The sequence below is a fragment of the Ranitomeya imitator genome, chromosome 2, assembly GCF_032444005.1.
Source record: "Ranitomeya imitator isolate aRanImi1 chromosome 2, aRanImi1.pri, whole genome shotgun sequence".
Classification (NCBI taxonomy): domain Eukaryota; kingdom Metazoa; phylum Chordata; class Amphibia; order Anura; family Dendrobatidae; genus Ranitomeya; species Ranitomeya imitator.
Window position 1 is genome coordinate 629,853,965 of NC_091283.1, and position 26,000 is coordinate 629,879,964.

The 26,000-nt window shown below is 44.0% G+C and overlaps 1 protein-coding gene across 1 annotated transcript in view; it reads left to right on the forward strand.

Annotated features, from left to right (window-relative positions):
* LOC138666762 (zinc finger protein 665-like) overlaps positions 1-26,000 on the forward strand; it is a 136,214-nt gene that overhangs the window by 14,139 nt on the left and 96,075 nt on the right. The window contains exon 2 of the mRNA XM_069754937.1: positions 8,369-8,462. The gene's annotated coding sequence lies outside the window, so the exon portion shown is untranslated. The remainder of the gene's footprint in view (positions 1-8,368; positions 8,463-26,000) is intronic.

The window sequence follows — 26,000 nt, forward strand, 5'->3', positions numbered from 1 at the left end:
AGTTTACAGATTTTATTATCTCTTGGAAAAGCTTTTTTATAAAAGCTTGGGAAGCCTTTGAATTAAATGATTGTTTAGGATCAGGGATGACATCTTTACCACAAATATTCATAGTGGTCAAAAATGATTTGAGGAGATACACCATAAAACCCTCAGTTGGATAGTCATCAGATGCTGGGATCCCTTCCAATGTTAATAAAGCAGGGGAAGAGTTTTTAAAGCTGCGATTTTTAGGCAATTTAGATGACTCACAGGGAGCCTCACTTGATGTAGAATATCCGGAATAATTATCCGTTTCATAGTCAGAGAAATTAAAGCCCTCACTATTCACAGATGACTCGTTTGATATTGAACTGTTATGCTGTGCTATCAGGCAACACAGTGTGCAGTAATCAGCGCACATACAGTGATATGGCAATAACCCAAAAACAATAGAACAAGCTCTGAGACGTGGAATCTCTGCAGACTGCAATACCTGAACCTATCCTCACACAACTAAAAGCAGCAGTGGATTGCGCCTAACACTACCTATGCAACTCGGCACTGCCTGAGGAGCTGACCAGCCTAAAGATAGAAATACAAGCCTGACTTGCCTCAGAGAAATACCCCAAAGGAATAGGCAGCCCCCCACATATAATGACTGTTAGCAAGATGAAAAGACAAAACGTAGGAATGAAAAAGATTCAGCAAAGTGAGGCCCGATATTCTAGACAGAGCGAGGATAGCAAAGAGAACTATGCAGTCTACAAAAAAACCCTAAAGCAGAACCACGCAAAGGGGGGCAAAAAGACCCACCGTGCCAAACTAACGGCACGGGGGTGCACCCTTTGCGTCTCAGAGCTTCCAGCAAAAGAGAATAGCACAGCTGGACAGAAAAAACGGAAACAAAAACAAAGTAACACTTATCTAGCAGAGCAGCAGGCCACAGGAAAGATGCAGTAGCTCAGATCCAACACTGGAACATTGACAAGGAGCAAGGAAGACAGACTCAGGTGGAGTTAAATAGCAAGGCAGCCAACGAGCTCACCAAAACACCTGAGGGAGGAAGCCCAGAGGCTGCAATATCACTTGTGACCACAGGAGTGAATTCAGCCACAGAATTCACAACAGTACCCCCCCCTTGAGGAGGGGTCACTGAACCCTCACCAGAACCCCCAGGCCGACCAGGATGAGCCACATGAAAGGCACGAACAAGATCTGGGGCATGGACATCAGAGGCAAAAACCCAGGAATTATCCTCCTGAGCATAACCCTTCCATTTGACCAGATACTGGAGTTTCCGTCTAGAGACACGAGAATCCAAAATTTTCTCCACAATATACTCCAATTCCCCCTCCACCAAAACAGGGGCAGGAGGCTCCACAGATGGAACCATAGGTGCCACGTATCTTCTCAACAACGACCTATGGAATACATTATGTATGGAAAAGGAGTCTGGGAGGGTCAGACGAAAAGACACCGGATTGAGAATCTCAGAAATCCTATACGGACCAATAAAACGAGGTTTAAATTTAGGAGAGGAAACCTTCATAGGAATATGACGAGAAGATAACCAAACCAGATCCCCAACACGAAGTCGGGGACCCACACGGCGTCTACGATTAGCGAAAAGCTGAGCCTTCTCCTGGGACAAGGTCAAATTGTCCACTACCTGAGTCCAGATCTGCTGCAACCTGTCCACCACAGAATCCACACCAGGACAGTCCGAAGACTCAACCTGTCCTGAAGAGAAACGAGGATGGAACCCAGAATTGCAGAAAAATGGAGAGACCAAGGTAGCCGAGCTGGCCCGATTATTAAGGGCGAACTCAGCCAACGGCAAAAATGACACCCAATCATCCTGGTCAGCAGAAACAAAACATCTCAGATATGTTTCCAAGGTCTGATTGGTTCGTTCGGTCTGGCCATTAGTCTGAGGATGGAAGGCCGAGGAAAAAGATAGGTCAATGCCCATCCTACCACAAAAGGCTCGCCAGAACCTCGAGACAAACTGGGAACCTCTGTCAGAAACAATATTCTCAGGAATGCCATGCAAACGAACCACATGCTGGAAGAACAAAGGCACCAAATCAGAGGAGGAAGGCAATTTAACCAAGGGCACCAGATGGACCATTTTAGAAAAGCGATCACAGACCACCCAAATGACCGACATCTTTTGAGAAACGGGAAGGTCAGAAATGAAATCCATCGAAATATGTGTCCAAGGCCTCTTCGGGACCGGCAAGGGCAAAAGCAACCCACTGGCACGTGAACAGCAGGGCTTAGCCCTAGCACAAATCCCACAGGACTGCACAAAAGCACGCACATCCCGTGACAGAGATGGCCACCAGAAGGATCTAGCCACTAACTCTCTGGTACCAAAGATTCCTGGATGACCAGCCAGCACCGAACAATGAAGTTCAGAGATAACTTTACTAGTCCACCTATCAGGGACGAACAGTTTCTCGGCCGGACAACGATCAGGTTTATTAGCCTGAAATTTCTGCAACACTCTCCGCAAATCAGGAGAGATGGCAGACACAATGACTCCTTCCTTGAGGATACTCGCCGGCTCAGATAACCCCGGAGAGTCGGGCACAAAACTCCTAGACAGAGCATCCGCCTTCACATTTTTAGAGCCCGGAAGGTACGAAATCACAAAATCAAAACGAGCAAAAAATAACGACCAACGGGCCTGTCTAGGATTCAAGCGCTTGGCAGACTCAAGATAAGTAAGATTCTTATGATCAGTCAATACCACCACGCGATGCTTAGCTCCCTCAAGCCAATGACGCCACTCCTCGAATGCCCACTTCATGGCCAGCAACTCTCGGTTGCCCACATCATAATTACGCTCAGCAGCAGAAAATTTCCTGGAAAAGAAAGCACATGGTTTCAACACTGAGCAACCAGAACCTCTCTGTGACAAAACCGCCCCTGCTCCAATCTCAGAAGCATCAACCTCGACCTGGAACGGAAGAGAAACATCTGGTTGACACAACACAGGGGCACAGCAAAAACGACGCTTCAACTCCTGAAAAGCTTCCACGGCAGCAGAAGACCAATTAACCAAATCAGCACCCTTCTTGGTCAAATCGGTCAATGGTCTGGCAATGCTAGAAAAATTACAGATGAAGCGACGATAAAAATTAGCAAAGCCCAGGAATTTCTGCAGACTTTTCAGAGATGTCGGCTGAGTCCAATCCTGGATGGCCTGGACCTTAACCGGATCCATCTCGATAGTAGAAGGGGAAAAGATGAACCCCAAAAATGAAACTTTCTGCACACCGAAGAGACACTTTGATCCCTTCACGAACAAGGAATTAGCACGCAGTACCTGGAAAACCATTCTGACTTGCTTCACATGAGACTCCCAATCATCAGAGAAGATCAAATTGTCATCCAAGTAAACAATCAGGAATTTATCCAGATACTCACGGAAAATGTCATGCATAAAAGACTGAAAAACAGATGGAGCATTGGCAAGTCCGAACGGCATCACCAGATACTCAAAATGACCCTCGGGCGTATTAAATGCCGTTTTCCATTCATCTCCCTGCCTGATTCTCACCAGATTATACGCACCACGAAGATCAATCTTAGTAAACCAACTAGCCCCCTTAATCCGAGCAAACAAGTCAGATATCAATGGCAAGGGATACTGAAACTTAACAGTGATCTTATTAAGAAGGCGGTAATCAATACACGGTCTTAGCGAACCATCCTTTTTGGCTACAAAAAAGAACCCTGCTCCCAATGGTGATGACGATGGGCGAATATGTCCCTTCTCCAGGGATTCTTTCACATAACTGCGCATAGCGGTGTGTTCAGGCACGGACAAATTAAATAAACGACCCTTAGGGAATTTACTACCAGGAATCAAATTGATAGCACAATCACAATTCCTATGCGGAGGTAGGGCATCAGACTTGGGCTCTTCAAATACATCCTGAAAGTCAGACAAGAACTCTGGGATGTCAGAAGGAATGGATGACGAAATAGACAAAAATGGAACATCACCATGTACTCCCTGACAACCCCAGCTGGTTACCGACATAGAGTTCCAATCTAATACTGGATTATGGGTTTGTAACCATGGCAACCCCAACACGACCACATCATGCAGATTATGCAGTACCAGAAAGCGAATAACTTCCTGATGTGCAGGAGCCATGCACATGGTCAGCTGGGCCCAGTACTGAGGCTTATTCTTGGCCAAAGGTGTAGCATCAATTCCTCTCAACGGAATAGGACACCGCAAAGGCTCCAAGAAAAATCCACAACGTTTAGCATAATCCAAATCCATCAGATTCAGGGCAGCGCCTGAATCCACAAACGCCATGACAGAATACGATGACAAAGAGCATATCAAGGTAATGGACAGAAGGAATTTGGACTGTACAGTACCAATGACGGCAGAGCTATCGAACCGCCTAGTGCGCTTAGGACAATTAGAAATAGCATGAGTGGAATCACCACAGTAGAAACACAGCCTGTTCAGACGTCTGTGTTCTTGCCGTTCAACTTTAGTCATATTCCTGTCGCACTGCATAGGCTCAGGTTTACTCTCAGACAATACCGCCAGATGGTGCACAGATTTACGCTCGCGCAAGCGACGACCGATCTGAATGGCCAAAGACAAAGACTCATTCAAACCAGCAGGCATAGGAAATCCCACCATGACATCCTTAAGAGCTTCAGAGAGACCCTTTCTGAACCAAGCCGCCAGTGCAGATTCATTCCACAGAGTGAGTACTGACCACTTCCTAAATTTCTGACAATATACTTCTACATCATCCTGACCCTGGCATAAAGCCAGCAAATTTTTCTCAGCCTGATCCACTGAATTAGGCTCATCGTAAAGCAATCCAAGCGCCTGGAAAAACGCATCAACATTACTCAATGCAGGGTCTCCTGGCGCAAGAGAAAACGCCCAGTCCTGTGGGTCGCCGCGCAAAAAAGAAATAATAATCAAAACCTGTTGAATAGGATTACCAGAAGAATGAGGTTTCAAGGCCAGAAATAGCTTACAATTATTTTTGAAGCTCATGAACTTAGTTCTGTCACCAAAAAACAAATCAGGAATAGGAATTCTTGGTTCTAGCATAGATTTCTGATCAATTGTATCTTGAATCTTTTGTACATTTATAACGAGATTATCCATTGAGGAGCACAGAGCCTGAATATCCATGTCCACAGCTGTGTCCTGAAGCACTCTAATGTCTAGGGGAAAAAAAAAAAAAAACTGAAGACAGAGCTGAGGAAAAAAAAAATGATGTCAGGACTTCTTTTTTTCCCTCTATTGAGAATCATTGGTATGGCTCCTTGTACTGTTATGCTGTGCTATCAGGCAACACAGTGTGCAGTAATCAGCGCACATACAGTGATATGGCAATAACCCAAAAACAATAGAACAAGCTCTGAGACGTGGAATCTCTGCAGACTGCAATACCTGAACCTATCCTCACACAACTAAAAGCAGCAGTGGATTGCGCCTAACACTACCTATGCAACTCGGCACTGCCTGAGGAGCTGACTAGCCTGAAGATAGAAATACAAGCCTGACTTGCCTCAGAGAAATACCCCAAAGGAATAGGCAGCCCCCCACATATAATGACTGTTAGCAAGATGAAAAGACAAAACGTAGGAATGAAAAAGATTCAGCAAAGTGAGGCCCGATATTCTAGACAGAGCGAGGATAGCAAAGAGAACTATGCAGTCTACAAAAAACCCTAAAGCAGAACCACGCAAAGGGGGGCAAAAAGACCCACCGTGCCGAACTAACGGCACGGCGGTGCACCCTTTGCGTCTCAGAGCTTCCAGCAAAAGAGAATAGCACAGCTGGACAGAAAAAACGGAAACAAAAACAAAGTAACACTTATCTAGCAGAGCAGCAGGCCACAGGAAAGATGCAGTAGCTCAGATCCAACACTGGAACATTGACAAGGAGAAAGGAAGACAGACTCAGGTGGAGTTAAATAGCAAGGCAGCCAACGAGCTCACCAAAACACCTGAGGGAGGAAGCCCAGAGGCTGCAATACCACTTGTGACCACAGGAGTGAATTCAGCCACAGAATTCACAACATTGAACGCTCTGATCCCTCTAAGGATCCATTACAGCTGTTAGATATATTAGTCGTTACATCTTCTACTTCTTCCCCTTCCCCCTCCTGCTTTCTTCCTGTAGCTCTGTTTCTATTAAAGTAAGTAATTAGGGACTCATAAAACTCAGAATTAAACCCAAGATCATCCATTATAATTTTTTGACTCCTAGATATTTCCCCTAGTGGTGTTTCATTGGGATTCTCTCCCTGCAGCTCTAAAGGCCCCTTCACATTAAGCGACGCTGCAGCGATACCGACAACGATCCGGATCGCTGCAGCGTCGCTGTTTGGTCGCTGGAGAGCTGTCACACAGACCGCTCTCCAGCGACCAACGATGCCGGTAACCAGGGTAAACATCGGGTAACTAAGCGCAGGGCCGCGCTTAGTAACCCGATGTTTACCCTGGTTACCATGCTAAAAGTAAAAAAAAACAAACAGTACATACTTACCTACAGCCGTCCGTCCTCCAGCGCTGCGCTCTGCTTCTCTGCTCTCCTCCTGTACTGTCTGGGAGCCGGAAAGCAGAGCGGTGACGTCACCGCTCTGCTTTCCGGCTCACAGACAGTACAGGAGGAGTGCAGAGCGCAGCGCTGGAGGACGGACGGCTGTAGGTAAGTATGTACTGTTTGTTTTTTTTTACTTTTAGCATGGTAACCAGGGTAAACATCGGGTTACTAAGCGCGGCCCTGCGCTTAGTTACCCGATGTTTACCCTGGTTACCAGTGAAGACATCGCTGGATCGGTGTCACACACGCCGATCCAGCGATGTCCGCGGGAGATCCAGCGACGAAATAAAGTTCTGGACTTTCTTCAGCGACCAACGATCTCCCAGCAGGGGCCTGATCGTTGGTCGCTGTCACACATAACGATTTCATTAACGATATCGTTGCTACGTCACAAATAGCAACGATATCGTTAACAATATCGTTGTGTGTGAAGGTACCTTAAGATGTTATGGCAGGGGGGGCTTACAACAGTAGGGCTGTGCTGTAATTGTACTTCAGTAGTGTCATGTTTCCCCTTAATGCTGGTAAACCCAGCTAAGCCCCCTGCGGTGCTATTGTAAGGAGATGACTGTTCATTTAAAATGGGGTAGTGCAGCACATTGCTTACCCACGCAGAAATCCCTTGATCCACTCCATTCTCAAGTCCGTTTGTTTTATAATCCACTCCTGTAGTAGCGCATTCTTCTTTATCCAGGTTCCCTTGGTTCAGCAACCTGTCGCTCCTTTCCATATGCAGCAGCGCTCCCTCTTGTAATTCCAGTGTGAAACTTTCCTGGGGCGATCCCGTTACTGCTTTCTCTGCATAGAGCGGCATTCCTTTCTGTAACCCCTGTTCAGCGGTCAGAGTCGCGGTCTCACTCCGGGTCCCGGCAGCTGTCAGTGTCTTCGGCACAAACTCCTGTGCCCTGTGGTTTAGGCTGCTCCTCCGTGCTTGGCTGGGCAGCTGCAGCTTGCTGGGCTCCTGTAAAGGATGAGTCATCTCTTTGTTCTCATCTGCTGCTTGCTTCATCCCTGCGCCCAGTTCCACCACAACTCCTTGCTTCTTTCTGCTACAACTCACCAGTGACAGCACAGCTGGAAGGGGAGCTTTCTTGCTGGTCTGCACCCCGGAGATCAGCTTTACTGCAGGAGTCCTTGGTTTAGCTGGGGTCTGACAGGGTGTCGGCTTCAGCTGTGCAGATCCTCCATGCTTTCCTCCATGCAGGGACAGCACTCCTCCAGAGCCACGGCTATATTTCTGTCCTGGAGAAGGTTTTCTCGTCACAGGACTGGGTCCATTCTTCTTGGAGTCAGTTCCAGGCATGTTGATAGAGCTTTAGGACCCAAATAATCCACTTTTTGTAGCTTTTTAGTAGCTTGGATCTGGGAAATTACAGGAGCTCCTGTAAAGTAGGTCTGCTCCTGCTCCCGTGCAAACCACGCCCCCCCAAAATAGCCATTTTTATATTCACACTACACCCCTTCAACACTGAGACTCTTTTGAGATCTCTGTGTAGTGTAAACAGGAGCATAACAGCTGTGGACAGAAAGCGGCTTGGCTGGTTCTCAAGTCCATATTAGATCCATTCAGACAACTGAAGGATGAGAGGACAGAAGCTCAAAGAAGTTCTCACAAAATGCGATTAATTCTCTTCTAGTTCCATTCCAATACAAAAATATAGATACAATTGATGACTCCACAAATAGACGATGATTAAGTACTTCAAATAACATTTTATTAACTTTTATTCCTTCATGTAAAAAAAAATTTGTGTCACAAAAATTATTTCTCATCATCAGAACATTGACAACATCATTGGAGGCAAAAATCCCAGAGAGAATGAAGGTCCAGGGTGCCATATTGTGAAGTGATACTTCATACTCCTAACCTCAGGTAAGAATGAGACCCGAGACCGATATAAACCTCTCTGGAGGAACCGCAACTTTACACACGTCATGAACGGCTTCAGTAATACAACCCCTGGCAAAAATTATGGAATCACTGGCCTTGGAGGATGTTCATTTAGTTGTTTAAATTTGTAGAAAAAAAGCAGATCACAGACATGACACAAAACTAAAGTCATTTCAAATGGCAACTTTCTGACTTTAAGAAACACTAAAAGAAATCAAGAACAAAAAATGTGGTAGTCAGTAATGGTTACTTTTTTAACCAAGCATAGGGGAAAAATTATGGAATCACTCAATTCTGAGGAAAAAATTATGGAATCATGAAAAACAAACAAACAAAAAAAAAACACTCCAAAACATCACTAGTATTTTGTTGCACCACCTATGGCTTTTATTACAGCTTGCAGTCTCTGAGGCATGGACTTAATGAGTGTCAGACAGTACTCTTCATCAATCTGGCTCCAACTTTCTCTGATTGCTGTTGCCAGATCAGTTTGCAGGTTGGAGCCTTGTCATGGACCATTTTCTTCAACTTCCACCAAAGATTTTCAATTGGATTGAGATCCGGACTATTTGCAGGCCATGACATTGACCTTATGTGTCTTTTTTCAAGGAATGTTTTCACAGTTTTTGCTCTATGGCAGGATGCATTATCATCTTGAAAAAATGATTTCATCATCCCCAAACATCCTTTCAATTGATGGGATAAGAAAAGTGTCCAAAATATCAACATAAACTTGTGCATTTTTTGGAGATGTAATGATAGCCATCTCCCCAGTGCCTTTACCTGACATGCAGCCCCATATCATCAATGACTATGGAAATTTGCATGTTCCCTTCAGGCAGTCATCTTTACAAATCTCATTGGAACAGCACTAGTGATGAGCGAGTGGTCTTCGAGTATTTGTTAGTGTTTGGAGATTTAGTTTTCCTCCGCAGCTGAGGAAAAACCGAGCAACGAGTACACTTGCTCATCACTAAACGGCACCAAACAACCAAAACAAACAAACCAAACAAAAGTTCCAGCATCATCACATTGCCCAATGCAGATTCGCGATTCATCACTGAATATGACTTTCATCCAGTCATCCACAGTCCACGATTGCTTTTCCTTAGCCCATTGTAACCTTGTTTTTTTCTGTTTAGGTGTTAATAATGGCTTTCGTTTAGCTTTTCTGTATGTAAATCCCATTTCCTTTAGGCGGTTTCTTACAGTTCGGTCACAGACGTTGACTCCAGTTTCCACCCATTCATTCCTCATTTGCTTTGTTGTGCATTTCCTGTTTTGGAGACATACTGTATTGCTTTAAGTTAACAGTCTTGACACTTTGATGTCTTCCTTGGTCTACCAGTATGTTTGCCTTTAACAACCTTCCCATGTTGTGTGTATTTGGTCCGGAATTTAGACACAGCTGACTGTGAACAACCAACATCTTTTGCCACATTGCGTGATGATTTACCCTCTTTTAAGAGTTTGATAATCCTCTCCTTTGTTTCAATTGACATCTCTCGTGTTGGAGCAATGGTTCATGTCCGTCCACTTGGTGCAACAGCTCTCCAAGGTGTGATCACTCCTTTTTAGATGCAGACTAACGAGCAGATCTAATTGGATGCAGGTGTTATTTTTGGGTATAAAAATTTACAGGGTGATTCCATAATTTTTTCCTCAGAATTGAGTGATTCCATAATTTTTCCCCTATGCTTGGTAAAAAAAAGTAACCATTACTGACTACCACATTTTTTGTTCTTGATTTCTTTTAGTGTTTCTTAAAGCCAGAAAGTTGCCATTTGAAATGACTTTAGTTTTGTGCCATGTCTGTGATCTGCTTTTAATCTACAAAATTAAACAACTGAATGAACGTACTCCAAGGCCGGTGATTCCATAATGTGTAATGTGAGATCAGATCCATCCTCTGTGTAATGTGAGATCAGATCCGTCCTCTGTGTAATGTGAGATCAGATCCGTCCTCTGTGTAAAGCCACCAGTACGATGTATTAAGTCTTGGGATCCAGTGAGCTTCACGGATCAGCAATGCTCATCTGCAGTCTCCCCCTCTGGATTAGCAATTTACCCTTTCAGTGTCACAAAACTAAGTTTTTTTTAAAGGTAACCTGTCAGCAGAATTGTGCACAGGAACCTACAGACAGTGTCACGTTGGTGCTATTATACTGATTAATATGATACCTTGGCTGATGAAATCCGTCTTGTGGTTTATTTTCAGTTTTGAGTTAATGATATGCTCGTGCTCCGGGGCGGCCTGTGGGTGTCTTTATATGGTGCCCTGATTAGATATTCACCAGCATGGCTTCTGACAGGTCACTGATCCCCCACTGACCTGCCCCCTAGTTTACCTAATGAATATTATATATATATATATATATATATCTTGAAAAAAATCACCTTCTGCAGGTAGGCACCAGCGATGGCACCTGCGCTGCAGCATAATCACATATGTACTGTGTATATAATTAATATGGAAGAGGTTATCCTTATGTTACAGAAAAAAATCAATGGCAACTGCCACGCCTGCGCAGTAGCAGCTATCGGTGTATATAGAGGTGATCAGATAGTTGCTACTGCGCAGGTTCCGGTGGCGCCATCTTGGAAGAGGATTTTTTTTCTCTAGCAAGATGGCGCCGCCAGCGACTGCGCAGTAGGGGCTATCGGATCACCTCTATATACATCGATAGCTGCTACTGTGCAGTCATGGCGGGTGCCATTTTCAAATGGATTTTTTTTTTTTTTTTAATATCGGGATAACCTCAACCATATTAATTATATACACAGTACATATGCAATTATGCTTCAGCTCAGGTGCCACGGTCGGTTCCAGCCTGCAGAAGGTTTTTTTTTTTTTAAAGATACACTACCGTTCAATAGTTTAGGGTCGAAAATTCATACTTTTGTTATTCAAATGAGTTGCCAAATTAATTGAAAATCTAGTCCAGACATTGACAAGGTTCAAATAAAAGATTTTCTCCTTCAAACTTTGCTTTCGTCGAAGAATGCTCCCTTTGCAGCAATTACATCATTGCAGACCTTTGGCATTCTAGCAGTTAATTTGCTGAGGTAATCTGGAGAAATGTCACCCCGTGCTTCCAGAAGCCCCTCCCACAAGTTGGTTTGGCTTGATGGGCAATTTTTGCGTACCATACGGTCAAGCTGCTCCCACCACAGCTCAATGGAGTTGAGATCTGGTGACTGCGCTGGCCACTCCATTACAGATGGAGTACCAGCTGCCTGCTTCTTCCCTAAATAGTTCTTGCATAATTTGGAGGTGTGCTTTGGGTTATTGTCCTGTTGTAGGATAAAATTGGCTCCAATCAAGCCCTGTCCACAGGGTATGGCATGGCATTGCAAAATAGAGTGATAGCCTTCCTTATTCAATATCCCTTTTACCTTGTACAAATCTCCCACTTTACCAGCACCAAAGCAACCTCAGACCATCACATTACCTCCATCATGCTTGACAGATGGCATCAGGCACTCTTACAGCATCTTTTCAGTTGGTGTGCATCTCACAAATGTTCTTCTGTGTGATCCAAACACCTCAAACTTGGATTTGTCTGTCCATAACACTTTTTTCCAATCTTCCTCTGTCCAATGTCTGTGTTCTTTTGCCCATATTAATCTTTTCCTTTTATTAGCCAGTCTCAGATATGGCTTTTTCTTTGCCAATCTGCCCTGAAGGCCAGCATCCTGGAGTCGACTCTTCACTGTAGACATTGACACTGGCGTTTTGTGTGTACTATTTAATGAAGCTGCCAGTTGAGGACCTGTGAGGCGTCGATTTCTCAAACTACAGACTCTAATGTACTTGTCTTGATGCTCAGTTGTGCAGCAGGGCCTCCCACTTCTCTTTCTACTCTGGTTAGAGCCTGTTTGTGCTCTCCTCTGAAGGGAGTAGTACACACCGTTGTAGGAAATCTTCAGTTTATTGGCAATTTTTCACATGGAATAGCCTTAATTTCTAAGAACAAGAATAAAATGTCAAGGTCAAGTTTCACATGAAATTTCTTTTTTTCTGGCTATTTTGAGAGTTTAATGGAACCAACAAATGTAATGCTCCAGATTCTCAACTAGCTCAAAGGAAGGTCAGGTTTATAGGTTCTCTAATGAGCCAAACTACCATAAGAACACTGGAGTGATGGTTGTTGGAAATGGGCCTCTACACACCATGAAGATATTGCATTACAAACCAAACGTTTTCAGCTAGAATAGTCATTTACCACCTTTAAAAATATATAGAGTGTATTTCTGAATCATTTAAGGTTAGCTTCATTGGAAAAAACTTCTTTTCTTTCTTTCTTTCTTTTTTTCTTTCTTTCAGGAAATTTCTAAGTGACCCTAAACTTTTGAACGGTAGTGTGTATGGATATAGAGATAGATAGATAGATAGATAGATAGATAGATAGATAGATATTGATATTCATTAAGTAAGCTAGGGAGCAGGTCAGTGAGGAATCAGTGACCTGTCACATGCCATACAGATGAATACATAAGCAGAGCACTACATAAAGACGCCCCCCGGACCATGAGCATACAAGTGCTTCTCACTAAATTAGAATATCATCAAAAAGTTATTATTTTTCAGTTCTTCTTTCCATTAACATACTTGGATACAGCAATCTGTGAAAAGCCAGCTTCTTTAGCAATTACATTTTTTGCTTACCCTTCTTGTGGAGTGTGTCATTGACTGCCTTCTGGACATCTGTCAACTCAGCAGTCTTCCCCATGATTGTGGAGCCTACTGAAACATACTAAGGGAACCTTTTTTAAATGCTTGGAAGCCTTTGCAGATGTTTGTTAATTATTCTAATTTGCTGAGATAATGACTTTTGGGTTTTCATTGGCTGTAAGCTATAATCATCAACATTAACAGAAATAAACACTTGAAATAGATCACTCTGTAATGACTCTATATATTGAGTTTCACTTTTTGTATTGAAGAACTGGATGATATTCTAATTTTGTGAGAAGCACTTGTATCATTAACTCAAAACTGAAAGCAAAGATTAAACAACAACCACAAGACGGATTTCATCAACCAAGGTATCATTTTAATCAGTATAATGGCACTAACCTGGCACTGTGTAGGTTACTTTGCACAATCCTGCTGACAGGTTCCCTTGAAGTCCCCATTGTGTTCTCTTAGGATACGTTTGGAAATGTTGGAGGGGTTAATGGCCTCAGGATTCGTGGGTTCTCCTATGTGCTCATTAATTCTCTGCTGTAATTTACGTGTAGATAGGCCATGCTCTATCTTTTTGGGTATACTGTAATTTACGTGTGTTGCAGCCGACATATCTGACATTACTTCCGACACAGTGAATACAATATACTACCAATTTACTACAGGTAATTGTTTCATGAAATTTTTTTTTATTTAATGTGTACAGGGTGTACATTTGTCACTGCTGCATTTGTGAGAGCCCATAGTCAACATCATCCTAAGAGCTGATTCTTGTAACCTCAGACACACTAAATTGGGGATTCCTGTGGGTGAAATGATCTGTGCAAAAAGAAATTTCTTAGAACAGGAGCAATATAGTAAGGAAAGAGACACCATTTATAATAGACTAGTGATGAGCGAGTGTACTTGTTGCTCGGGTGACCTCTGAGTTTTTGACTGCTCGGAGATTTAGTTTTCCTTGCTGCAGCTGAATGATTTACAGCTACTAGCCAGGCTGAGTACATGTGGGGATTCCCTAGCAACCAGGCAACCCCCCCCCCCATGTTCTCAGCCTGGCTAGTAGCTGTAAATCATTCAGCTGCAACAAGGAAAACTAAATCTCCGAGCAGTCATAAATACTCGGAGGTCACCCGAGCGTCCTCGGGAAAACCCGAGCAACGAGTACACTCGCTCATCACTATAATAGACTTCAAAACCACAGTTATAATATACGGGCACTGGATAGAACCACTTAAAATAGTAGATTAAAAAATCACGTCATGATTTTCTAATCAAACACTTAGAGAAGAATGTAACCTGAGATAAACCGAAGATGGGGTCATAACTCCTTAACTCCTTAATGGATGGTCCTAGGGAGGTGGTTTTGGCACCATCGGATCCGGCTGGGCACCTGGTACGCATTGAGACGAAACACAGCTTTGCTACCTGGCTCCTCCTATCCATTCAATGTATCTCCGCACCTGGTGGTGCTAGAACGGCTCGAGATCCTGGAAGGTGTTCGGTCCGGTCCAAAAATCTTGAAAATGTAATCGGTGTGTGACCAGGATGTACAATAAGTCCATATAATCCTTATGCAATCATAGCTGACTTAGCAAAGCAGTTAAAACACATAGTATGAGTTTTGTAAGCAAGCCTTTTTGTTTTGAGGTTAGCTGGCTCAAGGTGTGAGATCTGTCACTTACAGCCTTTTAAGGCTTGACTCCCTGCTGAGCTAGGTGTCCAGTTACAGCTGCACATAGGAAGGGGGTTTTATAATCCTATGCCAAATAGGATACAAATGATTGATAACAGTCTGATGCCTCTCACACAGCTTTGCACTGACGAGGGGCAGTACCCCAAAACACAGTGTCCTCAAATTGAGATTCTGGTTTGGCTATTATCCTAAGTCATGTGACAAGGCTCATTAAAGGGTCAGCATTGACTTGTAGGATTGCTACCTTCCAATAGGTGGCACTAGAGTTCTAGCTCTCTTCCTCTCCGAAGAGACAGTTTGCATAATGATTGATTCTGTGCAGTTACTAATACTGGAAATGATGAAATAATCCATGCAACATTTTCTGGTATAATGTGCACCATCCTGAATCGAATCCATATTCAAATTCCAGGATGAATAAAGATGCTGATGCTATATAAATATAAAAAATGAATGAACAACAAATGAAATTCATATAAAACCACTTAACTTAATAAGTATATCATCCATACATGGACATATATACTGGATGACACCAAAAGGCGTCAGAGAAAAAGAACAAAGCTGTTCTGGTCATTAAGGCCAAATAGTTGAATCGTCTTCAATGTCCAAATCCATTTGTCTCTAATTGTTAAATTTTTGGGCTGGTTTGCCGCTGTGTATCGTAGGAGTAATCATGTCAATCCCACAAAGTTTTAAAAGGATGAGATATATGTCACTCCATTAGTGGAAGGTGCACAGAAAAGGATGCCAGTCTCAATATATAATGAAATTAATCTGGCGCTCAATTTGTTTCATGTGCAATAAGTTTATTAAAGATTGCAAAATCTTGTTACGTTTTGGTCTTTCACATAGACCTCCTTCAGATTGGGATGTGAACAAGGCAATAAACAAAATAAAATAAAACCCAATTAGTAAAGGTGTTTTAACATTGCAAAAAAAAAATGATTGCAAAAAAATGAATTACAAAGAAATTCAGAAGTAGCAGCAATGTCGGTTAACCCCTTCCCGACCCATGACGCCACGTAGGCGTCATGAAAGTCGGTGCCATTCCGACCCATGACGCCTATGTGGCGTCATGGAAAGATCGCGTCCCTGCAGGCCGGGTGAAAGGGTTAACTCCCATTTCACCCGATCTGCAGGGACAGGGGGAGTGGTAGTTTAGCCCAGGGGGGGTGGCTTCACCCCCTCGTGGCTACGATCGCTCTGATTGGCTGTTGAAAGTGAAACTGCCAATCAGAGCGATTTGTAATATTTCACCTATTATAACGGGTGAAATATTACAATCCAGCCATGGCCGATGATATTTCAGCTGGAAATACTAATGTGCCCCCACCCCACCCCACCGATCGCCCCCCCAGCCCCCCGATCTGGCCGGTACACTGCTCCGGCTCCCCTCCGTCCAGTGCTCCGCTCCCCCCCCCGTGCTCTTGTCCGCTCCCCCCGTGCTCCAATCACCCCCCGTGCTCCGATCACCCCCCCTGCACTCCGATCCACCCCCCCCCGGTGCTCCGTTCCACCCCCCGGTGCTCCGTTCAGCCCCCCCGTGCTCCGTTCCACGTCCCCCGTTCTCCGTTCCACCCCTCCCGCGCTCCGATTCCCCCCCCCGTGCTCCGATCCCCCCCCCGTGGTCCCCCCCACCCCATCATACTTACCGATCCAGCCGGGGTCCCGTCCGTCTTCTCCCCGGGCGCCGCCATCTTCCAAAATGGCGGGCGCATGCGCAGTGCGCCCGCCGAATCTGCCGGCCGGCAGATTCGTTCCAAAGTGCATTTTGATCACTGAGATAGATTATATCTCAGTGATCAAAATAAAAAAAATAATAAATGACCCCCCCCCTTTGTCACCCCCATAGGAAGGGACAATAAAAAAATAAAGAAATTTTTTTTTTCCACTAATGTTAGAATAGGGTTAGGGGTAGGGTTAGGGCTAGGGTTAGGGTTAGGGCTAGGGGTAGGGTTAGGGCTAGGGTTAGGGCTAGGGGTAGGGTTAGGGGTAGGGTTAGGGCTAGGGTTAGGGCTAGGGTTAGGGTTTCGGTATGTGCACACGTATTCTGTTCCTCTGCGGATTTTTCCGCTGCGGATTTGATAAATCCGCAGTGCTAAACCGCTGCGGATTTATGGCGGATTTACCGCGTTTTTTTCTGCGCATTTCACTGCGGTTTTACAACTGCGATTTTCTATTGGAGCAGTTGTAAAACCGCTGCGGAATCCGCACAAAGAAGTGACATGCTGCGGAATGTAAACCGCTGCGTTTCCGTGCAGTTTTTCCGCAGCATGTGTACAGCGATTTTTGTTTCCCGTAGGTTTACATTGAACTGTAAACTCATGGGAAACTGCTGCGGATCCGCAGCGTTTTCCGCAGCGTGTGCACATACCTTTAGAATTAGGCCATGTGCACACGGTGCGGATTTGGCTGCGGATCCGCAGCAGTGTTCCATAAGGTTTACAGTACCATGTAAACATATGAAAAACCAAATCCGCTGTGCCCATGGTGCGGAAAATACCGCGCGGAAACGCTGCGTTGTATTTTCCGCAGCATGTCAATTCTTTGTGCGGATTCCGCAGCGTTTTACACCTGTTCCTCAATAGGAATCCGCAGGTGAAATCCGCACAAAAAACACTGGAAATCCGTGGAAAATCCGCAGGTAAAACGCAGTGCCTTTTACCCGTGGATTTTTCAAAAATGGTGCGGAAATATCTCACACGAATCCGCAACGTGGGCACATAGCCTTAGGGTTAGGGTTGGAATTAGGGTTGTGGTTAGGGTTAGGGGTGTGTTGGGGTTAGGGTTGTGGTTAGGGGTGTGTTGCGGTTAGGGTTGTGATTAGGGTTATGGCTACAGTTGGGATTAGAGTTAGGGGTGTGTTGGGGTTAGTGTTGGAGGTAGAATTGAGGGGTTACCACTGTTTAGGCACATCAGGGGTCTCCAAACGCAACATGGCGCCACCATTGATTCCAGCCAATCTCGTATTCAAAAAGTCAAATGGTGCTCCCTCACTTCCGAGCCCTGACGTGTGCCCAAACAGTGGTTTACCCCCACATATGGGGTACCAGCATACTCAGGACAAACTGCGCAACAATTACTGGGGTCCAATTTCTCCTGTTACCCTTGTGAATCTAAAAAAATGCTTGCTAAAACATAATTTTTGAGGAAAGAAAAATGATTTTTTATTTTCACGGCTCTGCGTTGTAAACGTCTGTGAAGCACTTGGGGGTTCAAAGTGCTCACCACATATCTAGATAAGTTCCTTGGGGGGTCTAGTTTCTAAAATGGGGTCACTTGTGGGGGTTTCTACTGTTCAGGCACACCAGGGGCTCTGCAAACGCAACGTGACACCCGCAGACCATTCCATCAAAGTCTGCATTTCAAAAGTCACTACTTCCCTTCTGAGCCCCGACGTGTGCCCAAACAGTGGTTTACCCCCACTCATGGGGTATCAGCGTACTCAGGAGAAACTGGACAACAACTTTTGGGGTCCAATTTCTCCTGTAACCCTTAGGAAAATAACAAATTCTGGGCTAAATAATTATTTTTGAGGAAAGAAAACGTATTTATTATTTTCACGGCTCTGCATTATAAACTTCTATGAAGCACTTGGGGGTTCAAAGTGCTCACCACACATCTAGATAAGTTCCTTTGGGGGTCTAGTTTCCAAAATGGGGTCACTTGTGGGGGGTTTCTACTGTTAAGCCACATCAGGGGCTCTGCAAACGCAACGTGACGCCCACAGAGCATTCCATCAAAGTCTGCATTTCAAAACGTCACTACTTCACTTCCGAGCCCCGTCATGTGCCCAAACAGTGATTTACCCCCACATATGGGGTATCAGCGTACTCAGGAGAAACTGGACAACAACTTTTGGGGTCAAATTTCTCCTGTTACCCTTGGGAAAATAAAAAATTGCAGGCTAAAAGATCATTTTTGAGAAAATAATTTTTTTTTTTTATTTTCATGGCTCTGCGTTATAAACTTCTGTGAAGCACTTGGGGGTTCAAAGTCCTCACCACACATCTAGATTAGTTCCTTTGGGGGTCTAGTTTCCAAAATGGTGTCATTTCTGGGGGATCTCCAATGTTTAAGCACACAGGGGCTCTCCAAACGTGACATGGTGTCCGCTAATGATTGGAGCTAATTTTCCATTTAAAAAGCCAAATGGCGTGCCATCCCTTCCGAGCCCTGCCGTGCGCCCAAACAGTGGTTTACCCCCACATATGGGGTATCAGCGTACTCAGGACAAACTGGACAACAATATTTGGGGTCCAATTTCTCCCATTATCCTTGGCAAAATAGGAAATTCCAGGCTAAAAAATCATTTTTGAGGAAAGAAAAATTATTTTTTATTTTCATGGCTCTGCGTTATAAACTTCTGTGAAGCACCTGGGGGTTTAAAGTGCTCAATATGCATCTAGATAAGTTCCTTGGGGGGTCTAGTTTCCAAAATGGGGTCACTTGTGGGGGAGCTCCAATGTTTAGGCACACAGGGGCTCTCCAAACGCGACATGGTGTCCGCTAACAATTGGAGCTAATTTTCCATTCAAAAAGTCAAATGGCGCGCCTTCCCTTCCGAGCCCTGCCGTGTGCCCAAACAGTGGTTTACCCCCACATATGAGGTATCGGCGTACTCGGGAGAAATTGCCCAACAAATTTTATGATCCATTTTATCCTACTGCCCATGTGAAAATGAAAAAATTGAGGCGAAAAGAATTTTTTTGTGAAAAAAAAGTACTTTTTCATTTTTACAGATCAATTTGTGAAGCACCTGAGGGTTTAAAGTGCTCACTAGGCATCTAAATAAGTTCCTTGGGGGGTCTAGTTTCCAAAATGGGGTCACTTGTGGGGGAGCGCCAATGTTTAGGCACACAGGAGCTATCCAAACGCGACATGGTGTCCGCTAACGATGGAAATAATTTTTCATTCAAAAAGTCAAATGGCGCTCCTTCCCTTCCGAGCCTTACCATGTGCCCAAACAGTGGTTTACCCCCACATGTGAGGTATTGGTGTACTCAGGAGAAATTGCCCAACACATTTTAGGATCCATTTTATCCTGTTGCCCATGTGAAAATGAAAAAATTGAGGCTAAAAGAATTTTTTTGTGAAAAAAAAGTATTTTTTCATTTTTACGGATCAATTTGTGAAGCACCTGGGGGTTCAAAGTGCTCACTATGCATCTAGATAAGTTCCTTGGGGTGTCTAGTTTCCAAAATGGGGTCACTTGTGGGGGAGCTCCAATTTTTAGGCACACGGGGGCTCTCCAAACGTGACATGGTGTCCGCTAAAGAGTGGAGCCAATTTTTGATTCAAAAAGTCAAATGGCGCTCCTTCCCTTCCAAGCCCTGCCGTGCGCCCAAACAGTGGTTTACCCCCACATATGAGGTATCAGCGTACTCAGGACAAATTGGACAACAACTTTCGTGGTTCAGTTTCTCCTTTTACCATTGGGAAAATAAAAAAATTGTTGCTAAAAGATAATTTTTGTGACTAAAAAGTTAAATGTTCATTTTTTCCTTCCATGTTGCTTCTGCTGCTGTGAAGCACCTGAAGGGTTAATAAACTTCTTGAATGTGGTTTTGAGTACCTTGAGGGGTGCAGTTTTTAGAATGGTGTCACTTTTGGGTATTTTCAGCCATATAGACCCCTCAAACTGACTTCAAATGTGAGGTGGTCCCTAAAAAAAATGGTTTTGTAAATTTCGTTGTAAAAATGACAAATCGCTGGTCAAATTTTAACCCTTATAACTTCCTAACAAAAAAAAATTTTGTTTCCAAAATTGTGCTGATGTAAAGTAAACATGTGGGAAATGTTATTTATTAACTATTTTGTGTCACATATCTCTCTGGTTTAACAGAATAAAAATTCAAAATGTGAAAATTGCGAAATTTTCAAAATTTTCGCCAAATTTCCGTTTTTATCACAAATAAACGCAGAATTTATTGACCTAAATTTACCACTAACATGAAGCCCAATATGTCATGAAAAAACAATCTCAGAACCGCTAGGATCCATTGAAGCGTTCCTGAGTTATTACCTCATAAAGGGACACTGGTCAGAATTGCAAAAAACGGCAAGGTCTTTAAGGTCAAAATAGGCTGGGTCATGAAGGGGTTAAAGAAACAATATATTTAAACAAGCAATATACAGCTAAGTCAATAGTCACAGTAATTAAGAAAAATATATCAATATCACTTCATTCCAGTATGAGAAACAAAGGAGTATTTAGACATTATTTAGATATTAGGAGTATTTAGACATTAGCAAAGAACGATAATGCCCCTTGATGCATGGAGGAATAGGAATATGTTCATAGCAAGTAAATATTCCATATAGAATATTATTTATAGCGTATAAGAAAAAATAAATAAATTAGCATTGGAAAATAAAGGAATGAATGAAAAAAATGTAGAAAATGAAAAATAAAAATTTTTTGTTTATTGCCTTGTTCACATCCCAGTCTGAAGAAGGTCTATGTGAAAGACCGAAACGTCACAAGATTTTGGGATCTTTAATAAACTTATTGCACAAGCAACAAATTGAGTGCCAGATTAATTTCATTACAAAGTTTTAAAAGAGATAAATTGCAGTCATGATAAACCTTAACCCCTTTTCGACATCGGGCATACATTTACACCGAAGTTGAACTCCCTCCCTTTGATGTGGGCTTCGGCGGTGAGCCCACATTTTTCTGGTGACATATCTGTTTTGAACAGCTGACATGTGCCCGCAATAGCCCCAAGTGGAATCACGATCCACCAGCAGCTATTAACCCGTTAATGCAGCTGTCACACTGTGTCTGCGGCACGTAAATCGCGCTTACGGCAATCGTGCCGGAAATACGCACACCGGTGACCCCATCACGTGATCGCGGGTCACCAGTGTGTTAGCATGACAACCTGAGGTCTCCTGGAGACGTCTATGGTTGTCAGTGCCAGCTTGCTGTGGGCGCCACCCAGTGGTCGGCGCTCATAACAAGTGAGTAAATCTGCAACATAGAGGCGATCTGAACATCGCCTCTATGTAGCAGAGCCGATTGGGTTGTGGCAGCTTGTGGTCTCCTATGGAGACTATTGAGCCATACCAAAAGTAAAAAAAAGTTTTTAAAAATATTAAAAAAATATATATATATAAAAGTTCAAATCACCCCCCTTTCGCCCCATTCAAAATAAAACAATAAAAATTCAAATCAAACATACACATATTTGGTATCACCGCATTCAGAATCGCCCGATCTATCAATAAAAAAGGATTAACCTTGGCGCGCGCTTGAAGAGGGAGAGGGTCGCAGAAATAATTAAACTCTCAGACCAAATTCATAAATTAGAAACACAACACAAAAGAGATCTCAATGAGGTTACATTTGCACACTTTTCCACAACCAGGCAAAAGTTGCTCGCCTTACTGGACCAAAAATCATGCTACCTCAGGGAAAGGCTCCGAAATCGCTTTTACCAATATGGAAACAAAAGTGGCAAGATCTTGGCTAGATATATTAACCCACGTGGCCCAAATACATTTATTCCCTTTATTAAAAATGGGAAAGGGGAAAAGTTACATAATACTAGAGACATCATCTCGAGCTTCAGTGATTACTACAAAGACTTATACAACATAGATGGCCACTACAAAGATCTGTCCGCATCCGCTCTCCATAACAAAATTAATACGTATTTACATCAAAACAATATACCCCTTCTACCGGAGGACGAGATTCTGGGCTTAGAGGGGGAGTTTACACTGGAGGAGGTTTTGGAAACGATCAAAGGCCTGAAACAAGGGAAAAGTCCAGGTCCAGACGGGTACTCAGCCGGTTTTTATAAATCATTCTCCTCATTATTGAGCCCGATTTTTCTTGAAGTGTGTAATTCGGTCTCCTCGGGTGGTTCCTTTCCCCCTCAGGCTTTGGCCGCTCATATCACGGTCATACCAAAACCAGATAAAGACCCCTCGTTACGTAATAATTATCGTCCAATATCTCTTATAAATTTAGACATTAAAATCTACGCGAAGATGATTGCAAATAGATTGAGCCCTCTCCTTCCAAACGTGATAAACCAAGACCAGGTTGGTTTTGTCCCAGGTAGGGAGGCGCGTGATAATACCATTAGGACCATCTCTTTAATAGACAGGGCGGGACGGGAGGGGGGTGATCCCATGTGTATCCTGTCGATCGATGCTGAGAAGGCCTTCGACAGGGTAAACTGGGAGTTTTTGTTCCGGGCACCTGGCGGGGATTGGTCTGGGAGAAAACATGATGCATAGAATAAAGGCCTTATATACCTCCCCTAACGCCCAGGTGAAAGTGAATGGCACCCTTTCAGACACGTTCGAGATACGGAATGGTACGAGGCAGGGGTGCCCGCTTTCCCCTCTCCTATATATCCTGTCAATGGAATACCTGGCCACCGCTGTGCGCAATAACCCCTCCATAAGAGGAGTTAAATTAAGATCAGAGGAACACAAGTTGGTGCTTTTTGCCGATGATATCCTCTTATATGTTACCTCCCCCATAACTAGCATACCCAATATCATTTTAGAATTATCGAAATTCGGTCACCTAAGCAATTTCAAAATTAATTCCCATAAATCCATGGCCTTAAACATATCCCTACCACCATCTGAGGTGAGTGGGCTGCGAGCCTCTTTCCCGTTTGGTTGGCGCTTCGATTCACTTCCATATCTGGGGATCAGAATAACAGCCAAAACATCTGGTTTGTATGATGCAAACTTTAAAAAGGCGTTGCAAAAAGCGGAGCTGGACTTACGTAAATTTCAACTGTCTTGGTTTGGTAGAGTTAATGTAATTAAAATGGACTTATTGCCTTGCCTTTTATATTATTTCCAGACAATCCCGTTATATCTTCCCGCGTCCTTCTTCTCGCGACTCAAGAAAGCGGTCATCCGATTGGTCTGGTCTCATGCCAGATCAAGAATATCACATTTTGTATTAAGCAGGTCCAAGAAGAGGGGGGGAATTGGCCTACCAGACTTCCTAGTATATAGTCGTGCCTCATTAGGTACTTGCATTTTAGACTTATACCACAGCAGTAACAACAAGAAATGGGTGGGCCTGGAGGGTGATCTCGTTGGCGGGGATCCTCAGACGATACTATGGAACACGGGAGGGGGGGAGGTCGAACCTTCCATTCATGACTAGGAACATGCTTCTACTTGTACGACAGAGTGGCAGAAATACTATAACCTCTACAGCCCCGGGTCCACTAACCCCAATTTACGACAATCCTCACTTCCCCGCAGGTCTCCGTAGGGAAAATTTCCTGAGTAAAAATAGAGCTTCAAGACCCATTATATTTGACTTCATAAATCAGACAGGTATTAAGTCCCTACACGAAATATACCAGGGGGGGGAACCTCCTGAGGGCTCTTGGTTCTTTTACGAACAGCTAAAGAGCTTCATAGGCACATCATTTAAACTTAATAAGTCCATGGGGGTGTTAACCCCTTTCGAGAAAATTTGTCTCGCTGAGGAGCCCCCGTCTCGTAAGGTGTCCCTCTTATATAATCTTTTCCAGGAGAGTCAGACCCCAACACATGACTTCCCAACGTTTTTCTCAAGATGGGAGAGTGACTTGGCGATTTCATTGTCCCAAGAGGAAAGAGATAAGATTTTTTTGTTCACCTTTAGGACTTCGTTGTCGGCTGTGTCACAGGAGAGGAGTTACAAGGTTCTGTCGAGGTGGTATAGATGCCCCTGCCGGGTTCACACTATGTTCCCGGTGATACCGGATATTTGTTGGAGATGCACATCAGAAAAAGGGACTTATGTCCATATCTGGTGGGAATGTCCACCCATAAAGAAATTCTGGATGCTAGTTTTCGATCTCCATAACAAATTATCCTTTCGCAAAATACAACCCACAGTGGAACTAGCCCTCTTGTCTCTGTGTGACATGTCGATCTCTGGTTTTAAGAGGAGTCTTCTCAGACATTTTCTTACGGCTGCCAGGAATTTGATTCCTAGATACTGGAAGCAGGATCGTTACCCCTCAGGCTCCGATTTAATTGCGGAGCTTAATGTGACGCCCAGGAGACCGGGATACCCAGCACAGGACCAATGGAGTCTGTCTCTTGAGGGGGATGTCACGGGTGGCTTGACCCGGTGCTGTGGCCTCAGGCAATGCACAGTGTAAGGGGTATCATGAGGGGACAGGCACTTACTTGATCAGCAGCAGGTTCTCCCAGCGGTGACGATCTCGATCCTGGATAGATGGCTATTGTCCAAATGAAAGACTGAGGCACTAAAACGTTTAACCAGTTTACTTTAACATAAAAGGATTTACAACCAGTCCTGTCACCGGAGTCTGTATGGGAACTCTGAGTTACTTTGACCCTGCCGGGGTCTTCGCCTCTTATTGTACGCAATATCTGTGTGGCCCTGCTGCTGTATGTGAACTGGCTGCCGGCCCAATCTGTCCCCTCCGGGTCCTGGTTCGACGGGCAACCCGAGTCCTTTTATCGGCTTACCCCCTCCAGGAGTACCGCTGAACTCTGTGTCTGTTGCTGCGTCCGACCCTAGTGAAGCTGATATCACCTCACGTTTTTCCGGTTGCTGTATTATATGTAATGAATACAGCCACGGATCCGGTATCCGTCTTTGCGTCTGTTCTGGGTAGTGATTAATGCTACCCGGTTCTCACAATGTCCTTTTTCTCTATCCCTCTTCTCCTCAGGCCGGTGATTTAGGCCTGGTAACAGTCACAGGGCTGTTAGAGATTCAACTGTATGACCTCTCACTTTCAGCTCCTTAGCCCAACTGCCAGTTCTTCTCTCAGACCAGAATGGATCAAGGGGAGTCTCTGGAGCTCCCCCTTCTGGCCGGAGGTGGTAGTGCAGTCTTGCTATTTTAGTATTTGCATTTACTGTCAGTAACTATTTTTGTGGCAAATACCCCTAGGGGTGCCACATTCCCCCTTAGTTAAGAACAGTACTCCGGGACTGTGGGACAATAACATTTTGAAATAACAATTAATATGTACAGAGTCTTAAAAATGAAAAGTTACAAAAACCACTCGAGGAAACAAAAATATAGTTCTGTACAAAGTCACTTCAAATAGCGTCCATTAATACAGTTCTATCCTTGAAGGTACTAGAAAAGGCACTGCACTTTGTGTCCAGGAATTTA